This window comes from Ovis canadensis, chromosome 6, assembly GCF_042477335.2.
Source record: "Ovis canadensis isolate MfBH-ARS-UI-01 breed Bighorn chromosome 6, ARS-UI_OviCan_v2, whole genome shotgun sequence".
Taxonomy (NCBI): domain Eukaryota; kingdom Metazoa; phylum Chordata; class Mammalia; order Artiodactyla; family Bovidae; genus Ovis; species Ovis canadensis.
This window is the reverse complement of record NC_091250.1, coordinates 83,724,650-83,745,605: the sequence shown is the minus strand read 5'-3', so window position 1 is coordinate 83,745,605 and position 20,956 is coordinate 83,724,650. Positions and strand designations below refer to the sequence as shown.

The 20,956-nt window shown below is 37.6% G+C and overlaps 1 protein-coding gene across 11 annotated transcripts in view; it reads left to right on the top strand.

The window, feature by feature from the left end:
* FRYL (FRY like transcription coactivator) overlaps window positions 1–20,956 on the top strand; it is a 260,551-nt gene that overhangs the window by 71,637 nt on the left and 167,958 nt on the right. For 2 of the 11 annotated variants that reach the window (XM_069594062.1, XM_069594057.1), the window contains exon 4: window positions 1,281–1,355. The exons of the other annotated variants lie outside the window; for them this stretch is intronic. The gene's annotated coding sequence lies outside the window, so the exon portion shown is untranslated. The remainder of the gene's footprint in view (window positions 1–1,280; window positions 1,356–20,956) is intronic. 11 annotated transcript variants of the gene reach the window in all.

Below are 20,956 nucleotides of genomic sequence, written 5' to 3'. Positions count from 1 at the left end.
TTTTATCATGCTTCTGGATTACAATAAGGCAGTAGGATCAGTTACTTTTGCTATTTTAAAATATTTAATAGGATGCTTAGTTATTTGGAAATAAATTATGTAAGGTTGATTACTGGGTTTATTGAATTAAATATTTATACTTTAAACTGTTTAATTTTATTTTCTTATATTCATATATTTTAAATTATCAAATTTTTTTTTTTTTAGTAATTCATCCCAAGATTTCCTTTGCTACTTTAGATAACTTATGACTTTAAGATTATAACTTATGATTGATTATAATGAACAAGTTTTTTTGGTGTGTGTTTAAAAGTACATTGGTACAGATTGGTAAAGAATCTGTCTGCGGTGCAGGAGACCTGGGTTTCATTACTGGGTCAGGAAGATTCCCTGGAGAAGGAAATAGCAACCCACTTCAGTGTTCTTGCCTGGAGAATTCCCATGGACAGAGGAGCCTGGAAGGCTACAGTCCATGGGGTTATAAGAGTCGGACATGACTTGGTGACTAAACCACCACCACCACAGATATATTAGAAAAGATAAACTTTTAAATGAAACAACCACCAGAAAGTAAAGCAGAACCACAGCAGCAGAAAATAAAATAAAAATAAAAGTACATTGGGATGTTCATAATACAGTATAGTTTTAAATTACTCCTTTTCACCTTCTATAAAACTTGATCTTCCTGCAGTCTGCTAGTGAATTTCCGGAATGATAAGAATTATCTTTTGAGTTCAAGTTACTGTTTCACGTTTCAGCTGTTAAGTGTGTTTAAAAGTAAGACACACCTCAGACCAAAGTAAATTTGTCCTAACATTATCACAGTGTAGGTTTTCAAAGTCTAAACGTTAAACTAGATGGATGCTAAGCATTTTATAGTCTCAGTATTGCTGTTACCACCCATTGTACATGTACTTGTATATGTATATATGAAGTGCAGTTTCACAGTTGGTAGCTGTTTGACTTCTTATCAGTATGAACAGCAAATGTCCTAAAAATCAGCTTCAAAACAGCTGGTAGTTGACCCACCTAAGTTCATATGACGTTTCTTTGCTCTTTGACACAAAGAGTGGACCTAACCTTCTCATCGAGGAAGTTGGTACAAATACTTGTCTGTGTACTTGTGGGTCCAGTAATGTAGAAAAACCTTAATATGGAATTTTTGAAAAGAGTTGTTCCTCCTGTTGTTTCGGGAGATATGGTTTTGGGCCCTGTAGAGAGTTTTCAGGAAAGTTCGCCAAGATTACTGAAATTGAAACGTCTCGGTTTGCTTTCATCAGAGAAGACAGAAGATCAGGAAGGTGGAACCCATTTCTGTCACAGTCATTATGACAAACACCAACATCAACAACTGGGTAAAGTAAAGATGTGTTTTCAATCCTTTAATAAAAAGTATTTTAGAAAAGTAAAATTATTTTTACAAGTATGTATTCTAGTGAGCATAAATCTTTATTTGAAAATTAAGTTTAAATATTAAAAAAAATTTTTAATAGAGTAAGTGTACAGTTGGCATAAATGTTTTTAGTATCCGAAATTTTGCTTAGGATTTAGATGGAGAAATACTGATTGCTTCAAGTTGAGATGGAGAAATATTGATTGCTAAGCCATTAATGAAGTTAACAGTTTAGTGATTGTGGAAAATATTTTGATTATGCTTATTGACAAAAATGTTATTGCTACAACCTATAGGATATATAAGTGAAAAAGAAGATACTGAGTTTTATCTATCGCTACAGAAATCACTTTTTTTTAAAGTTCCATTCTTTTGTTCTAAAAGATAAAGAGTATTTGAGGTGAACTATTAAAAAAAAACAACCCACAACTTTGAATATAATTGTGATTATTTTGTGTCACAATACCTTTGTTTCATATAATTCTGCAAAGTTGAGTATAATGCATTTTAAAGTTTGAGAGCATGGTACTCATGTGTTAGGAGAACAATCAGATTTGCATATAGTAGCTAGAAAATATTTTTTTAAAAAAGAAAATCTTTAGGAAGATGAAGAAAAATGCCTGCTTTAATATTTTGATTAAAACACTTTAAGATATTAAAATGTTCTTTATGATTATTGATTTTTATTATAGGGAATACTTAACTGCTCATATAAATTAACATATTTAGTAGAAAGAAAAGATTTTCTCTAAATTCTTTGAAAATTTCATATATATTCTTACAGCTGTTTTCCATGTATATTTAATATGTATTTATGCATTTTATTTATATAATTCAAAAATTATATTTACTATCTAAATTGTTTTGATACCCGCTTTTTCATTTAATGCATCATAAACATTTTTCTGTCTCATTTAAACTGTGCACTCCATTGTGTGATACAGTAGTTTATTCAATCAGTCCCTTATTGATGAACACTTAGAGTGACTTTAGTTGTTAATTATTAGAAGTAATTATTTAATAAATATCCATTTATTTTTTATTCATTTATTGTATTACTTTATGCCTTTGTATGATTGCTTCTTAGTATAAATTTCTGTGTGCCTTGAAAATTTTGATAGACAATGCCAAGTTACCTTTCAAAGGTATTTCAGTTTAAGCTCCCCAGGGCAGTATCCCTGTTCCTTTGTATCCTCCTTAACACTATTTCTTGTCAGTTTGAAAAATAGAGTCATATTTAGATGAAACCATACTTTCTGTTAAAATATTATGTAGAAGAAAAGAGAAGGAACTTTTAAGAAGAAATAAATATTGATATCTAGAAGGTACTGGTAGTAGAAGTTAGGTTTTTTTATACTCTTCACTCATTTGAGTGTATAAAATGGAGGTGAGACCACTTCAGTTCAGTTCAGTTCAGTTCAGTGTCAGTCGTGTCTGACTCTTTGCGACACCATGGACTGCAGCACGCCAGTCTTCCCTGTTCATCACCAACTCCTGGAGCTTATTCAAACTCATGTCCATTGAGTTGGTGATGCCATCCAACTACCTCATCCTCTGTCGTCCCCTTCTCCTCCCGCCTTCAATCTTTCCCAGCATCGGGGTCTTTTCAAATGAGTCAGTTCTTTGTATCAGGTGTCCAAAGTATTGGAGTTTCAGCTTTAGCATCAGTCCTTCCAATGAATATTCATGATTGATTTCCTTTAGGATCGACTGGTTGAATCTTCTTGCAGGCCAAGAGACTCTCAAGAGTCTTCTCCAACACCACAATTTAAAAGCATCAATTCTTTGGCGCTCAGCCTTCTTTATAGTCCATCTCTCACATGCATACATGACTACTGGAAAAACCATAGCTTTGACTAGACGGAACTTTGTTGGCAAAGTAATGTTTCTACTTTTTATTTTTTTTTTATTTTTTATTTTTTCTCTTTTTTTTTTATTTTTTAGTTTTTTATTTTTTAAATTTTAAAATCTTTAATTCTTACATGCATTCCCAAACATGAACCCCCCTCCCACCTCCCTCCCCATAACATCTTTCTGGGTCATCCCCATGCACCAGCCCCAAGCATGCTGCATCCTGCGTCAGACATAGACTGGCGATTCAATTCACATGATAGTATACATGTTAGAATGTCATTCTCCCAAATCATCCCACCCTCTCCCTCTCCCTCTGAGTCCAAAAGTCCGTTATACACATCTGTGTCTCTTTCCCTGTCTTGCATACAGGGTCGTCATTGCCATCTTCCTAAATTCCATATATATGTGTTAGTATACTGTATTGGTGTTTTTCTTTCTGGCTTACTTCACTCTGTATAATCGGCTCCAGTTTCATCCATCTCATCAGAACTGATTCAAATGAATTCTTTTTAATGGCTGAGTAATACTCCATTGTGTATATGTACCACAGCTTTCTTATCCATTCATCTGCTGATGGACATCTAGGTTGTTTCCATGTCCTGGCTATTATAAACAGTGCTGCGATGAACATTGGGGTACATGTGTCTCTTTCAATTCTGGTTTCCTCAGTGTGTATGCCCAGCAGTGGGATTGCTGGGTCATAAGGTAGTTCTACTTTTTAATATGCTGTCTAGATTGGTCATAGCTTTCCTTCCAAGGAGTAAGCGCCTTTTAATTTCATGGCTGCAATCACCGTCTGCCATGATTTTGGAGCCCCGAAAATAAAGTGACTGTTAATTTCAATTAAAATCTGTGAATCATTCAGCAGTTAGTTTTGTGTTCAATAATGTAGATATGCATAAATAAGCAATATGAATATGTTAGTATATGCAGTTATTTATGTTATTAGAAATTTAGTCTTTAGCTTTCAATCTTGAATCATTTAATTGCTTTCTTCACTGTCAGTTCAGTTTAGTCGCTCAGTCATGTCCGACTCTTTGCAGTCCCACGGGCTGCAGTACTCCAGGCTTCCCTGTCCATCACTAGCTCTCAGAGCTTGCTCAAACTCATATATAAGGGACCTGTGTTTAAATGTAATATCCTATGCCCATTAGTTTAATACGGCTCCTTTTTTATTTTAAAAGACTATTTTACATATTTTTGGATATAGTATATATGTTATAAATTATAATAATGAGATTTTATAACTTATATTAATTTGCAAAAAAGCATTCAATTTGCCAGTTAAAAGACTTTCCTTACTGTATATCTTTTTTACCAATCAGTCAAAATAAAGCAAAATTATGGAACTGAAACAACTGAAGAATCTGTTGTTTGACGTTTCAGAGGCTACAGGTCCTTTGTGGAATTGCTCTTACCTCGTTTTTCTCTTCAAAAATAAATCTCAACTTTAGGAAATGGTTATTAAAATTAATTTAATGGACTTTTTTGGCAATATCTGTAAAAAGATTTGGTTTCTTAAATTTCTCTTTATCAATAAAGTCCTTTTCTTAATCTCAAAATTTGATACTATGTTTTACACCAGTCTACACATTGATTACTTGTAACTCAGCATGAATAAATTTTACCTCCTGTTTGCTGGTGGTTCTGGGATAGAGATAATGCAATAGTTTATTCAGAAGTGATGCAGAGAACTGGGTACAGTTCTTTTAAAGGGTGTTACAGTTTTGCTTATTTAGTGAAAGTAGAAACCAAGAGTATGAAAAGATTTCATATCAGTAGGGCAGAGAAGAAAGTACTCTTTTAGAGAAAAACTGGTATGTAATCTCATAGCTTTGTACTTGGGTCAGTTGGTTCCAACTTTTTTCATTGTTCATTCAAAATAAAAAAAGTTATTTCTGAGGAATTTAGACTGGATTTGATCAATCATATGGATTGATAATTGTACTTTTGTGAGAGGACAAGTTGAGAATAAGTTTGCAGTATATAGAAATTGACCTTGTGTCTTTTAACTCCAGAAGTATTTATAGATGTTTATGGTTTCTTTAACAAAAATATGCATATTTGCAGGGGTTGATATTTTGAAGAACATTTTTCTTTGCTTTTGATAAATTTTTTCATTTTTTAAACTTCCTCTAAACATTAACTGACCTGATGTTTTAAAAGTTGATAGAAATTCTCAAACAACCCACTGAATTTACCTAAAATCTTCTATTTCTCTGTAGAATATATTAACAATTGCTTGTAGTACACCGCACACCATTTAAATCCCCTGCCACCACTTCTGCTCCTAACAAGTTTAGTTGTGGGCTTACCGCGACTTGGGTTTTCAACCAGACTTGTTTATGCCAATTATACTTGTAATTGTGATCATGTATTTTAATTAGGTATTACATAACTCAGGAAAATCTGAGGCTGAAAAGAAAGTTATTTTGGTATAAACAAAGTTGAATACTTTGGTCATACTCTGCAGAAGTGAATTCCTCAAGAAAATTTGTTTTAAATTACACATAGGTCAGAGAAGTGTTCAAGAAGGATTTTGCCCTTAGAGCCCTTTAACTTCCTACTCCACTTTGAAGAAATTGAGACTGGGTTATCATAGATGATGTACATGGACTGGAATCTAGACGAGAAAGACAATAATTGAGTTATCAGCAAATTCACCTTAAGAGACAAGGACTTGGCACTACATCAGAAAGCTAGGGAATAAACATGGATTTTATGTTTAAGTTAAAACCTTTAGTAGACCTTTTGATTTTTCCCTCCTGATTCCTACTGTAATGGAGCTTTTTGATTAAATGATTAGCTAACAGTTATAACTTACAGTAAAGAGACTTTATATGGCTGTATAATGTTGTAAATTTGTTGTAACAAAGTAAATCATTTATTTGCTAACCTATTTCCTTAATGAGGAAAAGGAATTACAATTTTCCTGTGTTCATGTTATGTAATCTATTCATAAATCCTCAAATATCTGTATACTTTTTGTGTAGAGTCCTAATTATGTAATCAAAGGCTGATTTTCTGATAGATATTATTCATGCCAGTTCTACTAATATTAATATTTATCTTCAGGCATAAGAGTTGGTGGGGAGAAAATGCGCTTCACTGATTCAGAATATACTACAGTGTTGACTGACCACTGAAGGAGAATGAATGTTAGGCATAGTTATGAGTCAGATCCTAAGAATCAGGCAGTGTGTTTTCACAGGCTTCTGTTGTAACAGCTGCAAAATCCTTCTAGGGTTATTTTTATTCAGATGGAATCAACCTTAATTTTGTTGTTGTTCATTCTGTTTATAGTCAAGAAGTGAGTGTAAATATATTATGGTTGACTTTTATACTTCACCAAGAACAGAGATAATGAGACATTGAGCAGAATTGAGTATGTATCAACATTATTTGAGCACCTTATTATTCTGGGTCTTGTTTTCTTGCTTTAATTTACCAATTACTTAAATGGTCTCATTTGTCTACCCATTTAATGCATACCTCTCTCTTTTTCCCCTCAAATAAAATATAAGTTGAGCATTGGACTTTGCTCTGTCTACTGATGTGTTTCAGGGTTTGGAATATAATAGTTGTTCAATAAATATTGGTTAAATAACCAGATGTTGGAGAAGGCAATGGCAACCCACTCTAGTACTTTTGTCTGGAAAATCCCCTAGACGGAGGAGCCTGGTAGGCTGCAGTCCATGGGGTTGCTAAGAGTCAGACACGACTGAGCGACTTCACTTTCACTTTTCACTTTCATGCACTGGAGAAGGAAATGGCATCCCACTCCAGTGTTCTTGCCTGGAGATCCCAGGGACGGGGGAGCCTGGTGGGCTTACGTCTGTGGGGTCGCACAGAGTCGGACATGACTGAAGCGACTTAGCAGCAGCAGCAAGCAGATGTTATCTAAGTCCTCATGAAAATCCTGTAAGATATGTTGTTACACAAAATTTTGGAAGTTCAGGAAGGCTTAACCAAATTATTTGAGGTTTCTTGGCTACCAAGTGATACAGTAATGCCACTGTCCTTTTACTCTACATCATGGCTGTGTTTAATGTTTTTGAATCTTTATGTATGAAATATTTTTTAAAACACTAGTGTATCTGTCAAGATCTATTGTTCCACTAAGGAACACGTACTTTTTTCTTTTGGTGCTTTCATTTTAATTAAGAGCGATATTTCAGTAGGAAAATACTGTAATTTTGGTGTATCTGCATCTCTTTCAGATCCTTTGTTGCACTTTAATGAACAGTTGATAATTATTTTTGTAACACTCTGGTTAGGTAAGCTGATTAAGTATATAGCTGTTTCACATGACTTTAATAAAAACAGTTGAGGCTCACATTAAGATACCATTTTCATTTCATTACAAAGTGTTAATGACTTCATGGAATATAAACATTTAAATAGAACGCTGGTATATCTCTCTTGAGGTGTTCAGCATAGTTCCCGAGGAGGAAGAAATCAAAATGTAGCACTAGTTATAAAATTCCAAATGCTTTTTGGTTGAGTTTTAAGGAGTTGAACAGTTTTATGAAGACCTACAAGACCTTCTAGAACCGACACCCCAAAAAGATATCCTTTTCATTATAGGGGACTGGAATGCAAAAGTAGGAAGTCAAGAAATATCTAGAATAATGGGCAAATTGGCCTTGAAGTACAGAATGAAGCAGGTCAAAGGCTAACAGAGTTTTGCCAAGAAAATGCACTGGTCTTTGGGAACACCCTCTTCCAACAACACAAGAGAAGACTCTACACATGGACATCACCAGATGGTCAACACCAAAATCAGATTGATTATATACTTTGCAGCCAAAGATGGAGAAGCCCTATACAGTCAACAAAAACAAGACTGGAAACTGACTGTGGCTCTGATCATGAACTCCTTATTGCCAAATTCAGACTTAAATTGAAGAAAGTAGGGAAAACCACTAGACCATTCAGGTATGACCTAAATCAAATCCCTAATGAATATACAGTGGAAGTGAAAAATAGAGTCAAGGGATTAGATCTGATAGAATGCCTGAAGAACTTTGGACAGAGGTTCGTGACATTGTACAAGAGACATTGATCAGAACCATCCCCAAGAAAAAGAAATGCAAAAAGGGAAAATGGTTGTCTGAGGAGGCCTTACAAATAGCTATGAAAACAGAGAAGTGAAAGGTAAAAGAGAAAAGGAACGATATACCCATTTGAATGCAGAGTTCCAAAGAATAGCAAGGAGAGATAAGAAAGCCCTCCTCGGTGATCAATGCAAAGAAACAGAGGAAAACAATAGAATGGGAAAGACTAGAGATCTCTTCAAGAAAATTAGAGATACCAAGGAAACTTCATGCAAAGATGGGCTCAATAAGGGACAGAAATGGTATGGACCTAACAGAAGCAGAAGATATTAAGAAGAGATGGCAAGAATACACAGAAGAAATGTACAAAAAAGATCTTCATGACTCAGATAATCACAATGGTATGATCACTCACCTAGAGCCAGACATCCTAGAATGTGAAGTCAAGTGGGCCTTAGGAAGCATCACTATGAACAAAGCTAGTGGAGGTGATGGAATTTGAGTTGAGCTCTTTCAAATCCTGAAAGATGATGCTGTGAAAGTGCTGCACTCAATATGCCAGCAAATTTGGAAAACTCAGCAGTGGCCACAGGACTGGAAAAAGTCAGTTTTCATTTCAATCCCATAGAAAGGCAATGCTAAAGAATGCTCATACCACCACATAGTTGCACTCATCTCACACACTAACAAATTAAGGATCAAAATTCTCCAAGCCAGGCTTTAACAGTACATGAACTGTGAACTTCCAGGTGTTCAAGCTCATTTTAGAAAAGGCAGAGGAGCCAGAGATCAAATTGCCAACATCCATTGGATCATCAAAAAGTGAGAGAGTTCCAGGAAAACATGTACTTCTGCTTTATTGACTATGTCAAAGGCTTTGACTGTTGGATTACAACAAACTCTGGAAAATTCTTAAAAGAGATGTGGATTCCAGACCACCAGACCTTCCTCCTGAGAAATCTGTATGCAGGTAAAGAAGCAACAGTTAGAACTGGACATGGAATGACAGACTGGTTCCAAATCAGGAGAGGAGTACGTCAAGGCTGTGTATTGTCACCCTGCTTATTTAACGTATATGCAGAGTACATCATGAGAAATGCTGGACTGGATGAAGCACAAGCTGGAATCAAGATTGCCAGGAGAAATATCAATAACCTCAGATATACAGATGACACCACCCTTATGGCAGAAAGTGAAGAAGAACTAAGAGCCTCTTGATGGAAGTGAAAGAGGAGAGTTGAAAAAAGTTGGCTTAAAACTCAACATTCAGAAAACTTTTAAGATAATAGTATCTGGTCCCATCATTTCATGGCAAATAAATGAGGAAACAATGCAGACAATAAGAGACTTTATGTTTGGGGGCTCCAAAATCACTGCAGATGGTGACTGTAGCCATGAAATTAAAAGACACTTACTCCTTGGAAGAAAAGTTATGACCAACCTGCTGCTGCTGCTAAGTCGCTTCAGTCGTGTCTGACTCTGTGCGACCCCATAGACGGCAGCCCACCAGGCTCCCCCGTCCCTGGGATTCTCCAGGCAAGAACACTGGAGTGGGTTGCCATTTCCTTCTCCAGTGCATAAAAGTGAAAGTGAAGTCGCTCAGGCATGTCCGACTCTTCGAGACCCCGTGGACTGCAGCCTACCAGGCTCCTCCGTCCATGGGATTTTCCAGGCAAAAGTACTGGAGTGGGGTGCCATCGCCTTCTCTGTATGACTAACCTAGACAGCTTATTAAAGAGCAGAGACATTACTTTGCCAACAAAGGTCCGTCTAGTCAAGGCTATGGTTTTTCCAGTGGTCATATATGGATGTGAGAGTTGGACTCTAAAGAAAGCTTAACGCTGAAGAACTGATGCTTTTGAACTGTGGTGTTGGAGAAGACTCTTGAGAGTCCCTTGGACTGCAAGGAGATCCAACCAGTCCATCCTAAAGGAAATCAGTCTGAGTGTTCATCGAAAGGACTGGTGCTGAAGTTGAAACTCCAATACTTTGGCCACCTGATGTGAAGAACTGACTCATTTGAAAAGACCCTGATACTGGGAAAGATTGAAGGTGGGAGGAGAAGGGGACGACAGAGGATGAGCTGGTTGGATGGCATCACCTCCTCAATGGACACGAGTTGGAGTACTCTGGGAGTTGATGATGGACAGGGATGGATAGCCTGGTGTGCTGCAGTCCATGGGTTCACAAAGAGTCAGACATGACTGAGCAACAGAACTGACTAGTGAAGAAGTGACTAGTGAAGAATGGGGGATGCTAACTATTACCAACTGGATTTTCTTAATAAGTGACCTTTTTAGTTTTGTTTTTGTTGAACCATTGCTCTCAGTGGTTAGATTTTATGTCACTTGAATAACTTGCTTTTGTTTGATACAGCCTGTATTGGGTAGAGGAATACCATGGCAGACCAGCTTCCTTTAAGATGGGAATGAGATTAAGTAAAGAGTATTCTAAGTGTTCATCAAAGACTAGATTATTAATAGGGAATTTAGAGAAAGTCTTGTGAGAAAATCGAGATGAAGTTTTTCTTTTGCCATTTCAAATGCTAATAGACCAAAAGAGATGGAGAATCCTTTGAAATTCAGATGTCACTAAAAGATTGTTGGGCGCAGTAGAGTCATGGAAGAACCTGAGCTCCAGGTCATTTTCAGTTTGCTTTAGAATATCTGATTTGACCCAAATGATAGCTTGTTTTCATGTGTAAGTGTCTGAAGGAGTTCTCGAATTCGTTTTTATGCAAATGGGATTTGGAAGTGCTGAGCTTTTCATTGTTGTTATTTTTCAGTATCTAAGCCATGTACAACTCTTTGCGACCCTGTGGACTGCAGCACGCCAGGCTTCCCTGTCCACCATTTCCCTGAGCTTGCTCAAACTCATGTCCATTGAGTGAGTGATTCCTTCCAAACAATTCATCTTCTGTCCCCCACTTCTCCTCCTGCCCTCAACCTTCCCCAGCATCAGGCTCTTGTCCTGAAATCAAGTAGGACTGCTTCCTTAAGTGGGCCTTTGGTTACTTTTCAGGCAGTACTTACGGAAGGTTGTAGGAGAAATCTTGTGGGTGGTTACTTTCAAGCCTTCTCTGAGTCTATGAGAATTCTTATGATAGAGAAGTGATATTGGAAAGACCTCCAAGTGTGAGAGGAGAGAGGCAGTGAAGTCTTGAGAACAGTCGAGTGGGGGCTTTGATCTAACCTGAGCTGAGCTCCGCTGGTGACTGGCTATGTGTCCTTGAACAGGCTACTTAATCTCTCTAGGCCAGTTGACTTCACCTGTCAATTTGAATGATATTTTCTATGTAGCATTGTTTTTAAGATTACCAAAAATGGCAATGAAATTGATACACAGTTCCATACATGGTGGCTACTGTTGTTTACAAAGAATTTTGGATTTTTGACTTGGAGGTAGATGAATCAGTTTAGCTAGAATTTATCTTTGGAGCATTCCATCATAGAAAGCATTCTAGGAATTTGGACCTAGGTCTTTCATTGTGCATAATTCTGAACCATTTTAGCATGTGATTTATAGCTTCATGACAGATCATGGGAGCTTGGGTTGCAACACCTTCTCCTGTGCTTTCCTTCTTTGTCTATAATGTGCACTCTTCCAAATAGCTACAGCCAAATGGTCTTGTGATTCAGATATGAAGGTTTTTAGAAGTTGGTATAACAGTATTACTTCAGTAGTTTCTCTTGGCTGGTTTTAAAGTTCACCTAAGACTTCTTAAGAAGGGTCATTTTGAACTGTCTCCTCAAATTACATGGATGTATATTTTTGAAAATCGGGGCAGTTAAATGTGGCTAGAATTAGGGGCAGTGTCTTTACTTCTTTGGCTTTTAGAAAGACTTTTAGAAGTCCGCCTGTAATGTCCTTTTAGAAAGGACTTGCAAGAAAATTAACTGAAGTGGAGATGTACCTGTTTCCATTTTTAAGAGGCCTGGAATGATTTCTTCTCTATCCCACTTACTCTGTTGTTTTCCTAATCACAGAACTGATGTTGATGTAGTATAAACACTGGTATGGTGATACCGGTTGTTCAAACACTACAATTTCTACTATCAGTTGATATTCAGCTATAGCTACATCCCTTCCCCAAGTGTTCCTGCAGTCTCAGCCCTCCTGCCCTACCCTAGGACCCTCTTAGCCTTTACCTTCTCCAGGGGATCTTCCAAACCCAGGGATTGAACCCAGGTCTCCTACATTGCAGACAGATTCTTTACCAGCTGAACCACAAGGGAAGCCCAAGAATACTGGAGTGGGTAGCCTATCCCTTCTCCCAAGGATCTTCCCGACTTAGGAATCGAACTGGGATCTCCTGCATCACAGGTGGATTCTTTACCAACTGAGCTGTAAGGGAAGACCTTGACCACCTCAGGTTTCATAAACTAATCAGTGAGTCCTCGCCACACCAGGGTCCCTGGACCCACCTCCACTCTGAGGCTGGGCTGGTTACATTGTTCAGTTACCATACTTTCCTGGTGGCTATTTTGATCATCACTTCTGCTTATTCTCAGTTAGAGAAACAAAAGGCAGGAAATGGCGTGTCTAAGATAAAATAGTTGAAACAAAAGGGGATAAGAAAAATATAAACAAATATTAGAAATAATGCATAAAAAGATGAAAAATTGATAAAAAATAATATCCATATTGGAAGATTCTGAAAAAAGAATATAGAGGTTAAAACATGCACAGCAGAGCAGGTTAAGATGACTAAAGCTGAATGTAAATTTAAAATGTAACTAAAAGAATTATACTAGAAAGATTAGACAAAAATAAAGTGTGCTATAAAGGGAATTCAGGAAGCAACATCCAAACCAAGGGTTAACTCCACCCACCTATAAGTTGTGGCCTTTGGGTTGAGGCAACAATCCATAGTTACAAGCTTCTAATCATGCTTACTTCCTGCAGCTGGAACTCGGTAGGGGGAATAGAAGTCTCTGTGTGGTTGTTTTTGGGGTTAGCTAGTTTCTGTCAGCCCTAACCTCAGTTAATTATTCTCTGTCTTTGTCCACTAGCTTCTGTTATTCCATTCAATATAAAAGTGTTGCTTCTTTTTCTAGGTAGTGAATTCTTTGAGAACTAAGTTGGTCTTATCTATGTGGGTAGCCCCAGAGCTTAGCCCCATGGCAGGCACTTAGTAAGCACTTATTAAATGTTGGTTGAAAGTTAAGAGTCTTCTGTCCTTTGATTCTTGTCCTTTATGTGCCAGAACAAGTTTTCACTTGTTATGGAGAGCTGCTGTCAGTTGCCATATTTAGCTCACTGACTTTTTCCTTCAAAACCATCTAGCACATTGCTCAGTGGGCAGTGGTTCCTGAGGCAAAACCAGCCTTCCATTAGTTTGAAAAGGAAAAAAGGTGGGGGAAAAAACACCTTCAAATCAAAGCAAAAAGTGATCTAGAATAGAGATTGGCAAGCTTTTTCTGGGAAGAGCCAGGTAGTAAATATTTTAGGATCTGGGGGCCATAAGTCTCTGTCATAACTGTTTAGCTTTGACTCTGTAGAGCAAAAGAAGCCTGGATGGTGAAATAATGTGTGTGGCTGTGTTTCAGAACAAGCGATGCACCAGATTTGGTCTAGGGACCTAAGTGTTCCGGCCCTAAGCTAGAATATGGGAAAGGATGTTGCTAACATCAGAGAGCTACATACAGGTGATTTACCTGGGAAGTAGAGAACGGACCGCTTGAAGAAGGGCTCCACTGTTATACTTACTTTCTGTAACTCTTGGAATAGTGTGTTATCCACAGTAGGTATTCATTAAATATTCATTAATTTGATTTGGATCCAATTATATCATTTATCCTCCCTGGGCTTCAGTTGTCTCATCTAAGATTTGAGGGACTATGTTTCATGATCTCTAAAAATTCTTCAGTTAAAAAAAAAAAAATCTGTGATTCTCTATTTGTGGAAGGCCAGATGGTTCATTCTTTAAAGATAACAATTGTTGGCTTAACAGATTTCCCGTATGCCCTTAATACCCTGATGTGGAGTTTTAAAATAGTTGCTTTTTATCAATCATCTTGTTTTATGGACCTTTCTATAATGGAACTCATTGTCTGCTAGGCTATACCTGTACTTTCCAACCACCTTTAGCACCCCATCCTGCTACACATGTGGACAGAATATGTAGCTTGTCTTACTTTAGCCATAAGGTTTTTTAAACCTAGTCATTTTTTAAATAGAATAAATTAACTCTAAAGGTAATCCATTGCATGTTTCTTTTTTTAGAATACAAGGATTCTTTAAAGACAGATGGGGATCAAGATGGGGATCAGTCCACCTTTGAGAATTGTTTCACCAAACACCATATCAGCAAAGTGAACATTCTATCATTGATTTATTCAAACTGTTAAGTAATAATATAAAATAATTTTAGATATTATAGATGTAAATTACTGGCACATTAACTGAATTTTAAAGTCTACTTTTATTTAAACTTTTGATGCTTCCCACATGGTGCTAGGGGAAAGAATCTGCCTGCCAGTGCAGGAGATGCAAGAAACATGGGTTCAGTCCCTAGGTCAGGCAGATCCCTGGGGTAGGAAATGGCAACTCACTCCACTATTTGTGCCTAGAAAATTCCATGGGCAGAGGAGCCTGGCAGGCTACAGTCCATGGGGCCGCAAAGGGTTGGACATGACTGAGCACACACACACATACATTTTTGACAGAATTTCTGTTTCTAAAGAGTGATTGTTTAAGGTTAGGTAAGCCATCCAATGATCTCTTATACTGTTCTCAAGAAGTATAAACTGGCATATATTTCTAGAAACTTTAAAAAAACTCTAAAAAGCTCTTTATAAGGAATGCAGAAAATTTATTATATCTTAGGGCTCTGAATTTTCTTAATCTCTATTTTTAAATAAATATGTGCTATTATTTTAAAATAAGAGATGTGCTAAAAATGATATAAGCAAGATAATTTTATATCAGTATATCTTATATTAATATATCTTAAAATTAGCTCTTCTTAAGCTTTACTGTGCTTAAGAATGACCTAGGGAATCTTATGAAGAAGTGGGTTCTGATTTACAAGGTTTAGAATGAGGTTTTAAAGAATATTAATGTTACGAAGGTAGGTTCTTCCAGATTAGTTTTTAATACAGTATAATACATTGTGATTAAGATTGATCATTCATAAACATTTCCTGGGTTTCAGACTTGCCCATTTAATTACCGTGAACAGTCTTCATCTTCCTAAAATTGCTGGTACTCTACTTTCTAAGTGTAATTTTTGTCTTTACATTTGGTTGCCTCTGCAGTTTGGTACTTCCTTTGCTTTCGTATTCTTTATTACAGCCTTGCCAACTCACCTTTTGTTTTAAAAGTAAGAATGATATTAAAAAGTGGCTCTAACAATAAACATTTCTAGTTCATTGAAAACTTATTGTGCTACTGACAACGTAAGAAAAATTCAGAAAGACAATGTTGGCAGGAAGTCATGAGCCTTTGCTTTGTGATGGTGCTTCATGGAGAAAGTGACCATTGGTCTCCACTGACCTTGGCCAGTTAATGGTTTACATCTCTGTTCTGACATGTTGTTATTAGCTAGTGCCCATTTTCACATTCAAAAAAGTTCTTCTTTGGGCAATACATTTTATTTTATTTTATTTTATTTTTTTTTTAAATTTTAGTTTTTTATTTTTTAAATTTTAAAATCTTTAATTCTTACATGCATTCCCAAACATGAACCCCCTTCCCACCTCCCTCCGCATAACATCTTTCTGGGTCATCCCCATGCACCAGCCCCAAGCATGCTGCATCCTGTGTCAGACATAGACTGGCGATTCAATTCACATGATAGTATACATGTTAGAATGTCATTCTCCCAAATCATCCCACCCTCTCCCTCTCCCTCTGAGTCCAAAAGTCCGTTATACACATCTGTGTCTCCTTCCCTGTCTTGCATACAGGGTCGTCATGGGCAATACATTTTAAGTTCACCTTCAATTATGGTCCATAGAATTTTACCTATTTTTCCCATTCAGTTCAGTTCAGTCGTTCAGTCGTGTCCGACTCTTTGCAACCCCATGAATCGCAGCACACCAGGCCTCCCTGTCCATCACCAACTCCTGAAGTTCACTCAGACTCATGTCCATCGAGTCGGTGATGCCATCCAGCCATCTCATCCTCTGTCGTCCCCTTCTCCTCCTGCCCCCAATCCCTCCCAGCATCAGAGTCTTTTCCAATGAGTCAACTCGTCGCATGAGGTGGCCAAAGTACTGGAGTTTCAGCTTCAGCATCAGTCCTTCTGATGAACACCCAGGACTGATCTCCTTTAGGATGGACTGGTTGGATCTCCTTGCAGTCCAAGGGACTCTCAAGAGTCTTCTCCAACACCACAGTTCAAAAGCATCAATTCTTTGGCACTCAGCTTTCTTCACAGTCCAACTCTCACATCCATACATGACCACTGGAAAAACCATAGCCTTAACTAGACGGACTTTTGTTGGCAAAGTAATGTCTCTGCTCTTTAATAAGCTGTCTAGGTTGGTCATAACATTCCTTCCAAGGAGTCAGCGTCTTCTAATTTCATGGCTGCAATCACCATCTGCAGTGATTTTGCCAGTAGGATTGACCAGTTTTAATGCATATACTCTTTTTTCTTCTCAGTACATCTGTATATCCTGTACTGACAATGAAAGTATCTTAGTAGTAAGAATTCTGGTTTCTTTGGGGGCAATGAATATACATTGTGCATGTTGTAAAAAATATAAATCCAATAACTAACCTTTTGACTAGAAACTTTCTATCTGGATTTTTTCACCTGTATTTTCCAAAAGCAATTTCAGGTGATTACATTTAATTTCTAGTGTCTAGAGTTCTTAAGGAACTCAGGAATCAGTTTTAAATATATTCAGAAATAGATTTTTGTTTTAATTCAAGAAATAATAATGTCTTAGCACTGGGCCAAATGATAGCAAATTGGTATGGTTTTTGAGGGCAGAGAAGAAAGTATGATTACAGGGTCTGGACTACTTCATTTTAGGCAAAGGAAGCAGTTTTTTTGTTTTACGTGTGAAATACATAAAAAGAATTCAAAGCTAGAAATAAATTGGGCTATTAATCGATACCCTGTGTCAGGAAGGTAACAGTAATTATACCTTATGGCATTCTTGAATAATGTATTGCTGTATAGGTAACCACTCTCCAAGTTATTGACCTTAGTTAAAAGGCTTCTTTATTGCTTTTATGGTGCTAACTTGTGAATACACTAATGTATTGATCTAATCTGTGACATTGTCTGAAGCTTATTTTTATTAGACTCTATTATATGACCATTAATTCAGAAACTGATTTATACTTCTAAAATAAGTAGTTTATTTGGTCACGACCTGAATCCTTTTTCTCCAGAAATCTAGATGGAATTCTGGTCCTTGTATTTCAGGGGAAGAGTCCCATCATTACTCTTTTGTTTATTTTATTTTTAAATTATTGTCTCTTGCTTGTTTTTATTTCTCTTGGTTTCAGCTGAATTTGTTACTTTGTGGTTAGTATTGGCTAGCATGTACTTGGAGGTAGTGAACTCTGCTTACCCCCTTCATAAATGGAGAAGCTGGGGGACTTGTGAGAGTGGCTGTGTACTTCTGTCTTTGTTCTTCTCTTGCTTCTAGCCCTGGTGCCTCTTTTAGACTTGAGATTTATGTTGCCCAAACTCTCCTTGCTACCCCTTGCAAACTACCCCTTGCCAGCCCATGTTTAGTACCACTGTCCACCCAGTCACCTAAGTGTAAGGGTCACTTTTTTTTTTTTACTATTTTAGCTTTGCCTCTTTTTTTTTTCCTGTATGCTAACAATCACCAGATCCATCAAGAAATACCTATTCAGAAAAAAATGAAATCTGTCTTCCTAGTCCCATTTTTATTTCCTTTTTCTGAATTATTCTAAGTATGTATGTGCTCATTTGGGTCTAATTCTTTGTGGCCCCATGGATTAGCCTGCCAGGCTTCTGTGTCCATGGAATTTTCCAGGCAAGAATACTAGAGTGGGTTGCCATTTCCTTCTCCAAGGGATCTTTCCCACCCAGGGATCGAACTTGCATCTCTTGTGTCTCCTGCATTGGCAGATTCTTCACCACTAGCACCACGTGGGAAGGCACTAAGTATGTATACTAGTTATCTTTTTATAGTCCTTACCCCTTACCTAAGCGATATAGATAGCCCATCAGCTTTCACTGTGTTCTCCTTAAGTCCATTCTCCCCTTCACTAATCAGGTTGGTCTGTCTGACCTTGTTCTTGATTAGAGAGCTCTTCTATGGCGTCCAGTTATAGACCTCAGTATTTTGTGGGGAGCCTATTCGTATTTCAGGGATTCTTTGAGAATCTCCTCAGGCAAGTGGCTAGGGCTCTGATGCTCTAACCCTGGTCAGCCAGAGTTACTTTGATTTCAGTCTGATTTCCTTTTGGGGATTAAGCATAAAATTCATTCTTCAGAAGAAGGTCCACTGCTGAACAGATTTCATATTTGATATTGTTCCCTGTGAGTGGCCATCCCTGATCACTCTATCTTAGCTAGGCCTTCTCTGATTTTTTTTTCTCTGTCACTACACCTGCTTTATTACCGTCACAGCACTTACAACTGGTTATTTTGTATCTGGATGTATGTATGTAGTGACATGGACTTCCCTGGTGGCCCAGATGGTAAAGAATCCAGTCCTGCAATGTGGGAGACCTGGGTTTGATCCCTGGGTTGGGAAGATCCGCTGGAGGAGGGCATGGCAACCCACTCCAGTATTCTTGCCTGGAGAGTCCCATGGACAGAGGAGGCTGGCCGGCTACAGTCCACTGAGTCCCAGAGTCGGAGATAACTGAGCGACAAAGCACACAGCAAGTAGGGCCGGGCACCCACACATACCACATACTCTTTATCACCACCATTGGATCCCAGCCTTCCCAAGGGCGCAAGCTTTGTTTTATTCACTAAATTATCCTTTTTGTACCTGGCATGAGGCTTTCACACAGTGGTTAGACTATTGATATTTAATTAGGGACATGGTTGGATTTAAATCTATCTTGCAGTTGTTTCCTGTTTGTCCCATCTGTCTTCCCCTCCTCCTTTGCTTTTTAGTACTCTAATTTATTCTACTATTGGCTTATTACTTAAAAATTTTAAAATAAAATTAGGGGTTTTAAATCTGAGGTTTAAAAAATGAATTTTACCTCACTGTAGTCTACTTTCAAATGATAGCACATTTTATGTAGACTGTAGGATCTTGAAACTTTATACTTGTTTCTCCCCTTCATCCTTTGTACCATTGTAGTCAGATGTTTTATTTTTACACACAGTATAAACCTGATTTTGTTGTAGATTGTTAACCACTTTTGCTTGAAGCAGTCAATTAACATAAAGAAAATTGAAAACAAGAAGCAAAAGTTCTTCTCCTTCCTGCTAGTGTACCATTTCTGACACTTTCCATCACTTGTTTTCGATAGTATTGTTTAGGTTATACAGGTTTTCATCCGGTATAATTTTTCTTCCGCCTAAAGAACTTTCATTAACATTTTTTTGTATGTAGATCTGCCGGTGACAGGTTCTTTCAGTTTTTGTCTGTCTCAGAGAAGTTTTTGCTTGATCTTTGCAAGATATTTTCACCAGATAATAGAATTATAGGTCATCAGTTTTAAGCTTTTCAGTGATAGCATGCATTCCAACTTCTGCTTTGTATAGTTTCAGATGAAACGTCCTCATTTTTACCTTTGTTCCACTGTATGTAGTTTATCATTTTTTTCAACTGCTCTTGAGATTTTTCTCTTTTGTCGTTGGTTTCCAGCAGTTAGCTTATGATGTGGTTGGCATATTACAACATGTATTAGACGATCTGATATTGCTCCAAAGGTCGCTGAGGCTTTGTGCATTTCCTCCCCCTTGTTTTATCATTTAGACTTCACTTTGTAGAGTTAATATTTCCATTTCGGCATACTTACTGATCTTTTCTTCCATAGACTCTAATCTTCTCCTGGTACCAGCCATTAAATGTATTTTTTAGATATTGTTTGTTTTATCTGTGTTCTAGTTGAATCTTTTTTTTCGCTTTATCTTTCGTTTTCTCCTCATCAAAAAGATGCTCATTATAGACTCAGATTACAGGATTTTTATTGGGGCTGCTGACATGGCACATACCCCGTTTTGGACTTGCTGAAGGAAGGCAGTTGTTCAGCATAAACTATATTGTTTGTACCAAAAATTTAGGCATAATTGAGCTGCTCTTTTCAGTTCTGGGAATGGTCGCTGCTGCTGCTAAGTTGCTTCAGTCGTGTCCGACTCTGTGGGACCCCATAGACCGCAGCCCACCAGGCTCCCCCGTTCCTGAGATTCTCCAGGCAAGAACACTGGAGTGGGTTGCCATTTCCTTCTCCAGTGCATGAAAGTGAAAAGTGAGAGTGAAGTCACTCAGTCGTGTCGGACTGCTAACGACCGCATGGACTGCAGCCTACCAGGCTCCTCCGTCCATGGGATTTTTCCAGGCAGGAGTACTGGAGTGGGGTGCCATTGCCTTCTCCTGGGAATGGTGGGCCCCTCTTAAAATTTAAGTTCCTTGATGCTAGCCAGGGGCCAATCAAAGCAGACCTTTCAAAGAACATCAGTCAAGCCTGGTAAGTTAACACTTCTGTATGTACAATATGAGATTTGTCTCTTCTCCTTTATTTACTTAAT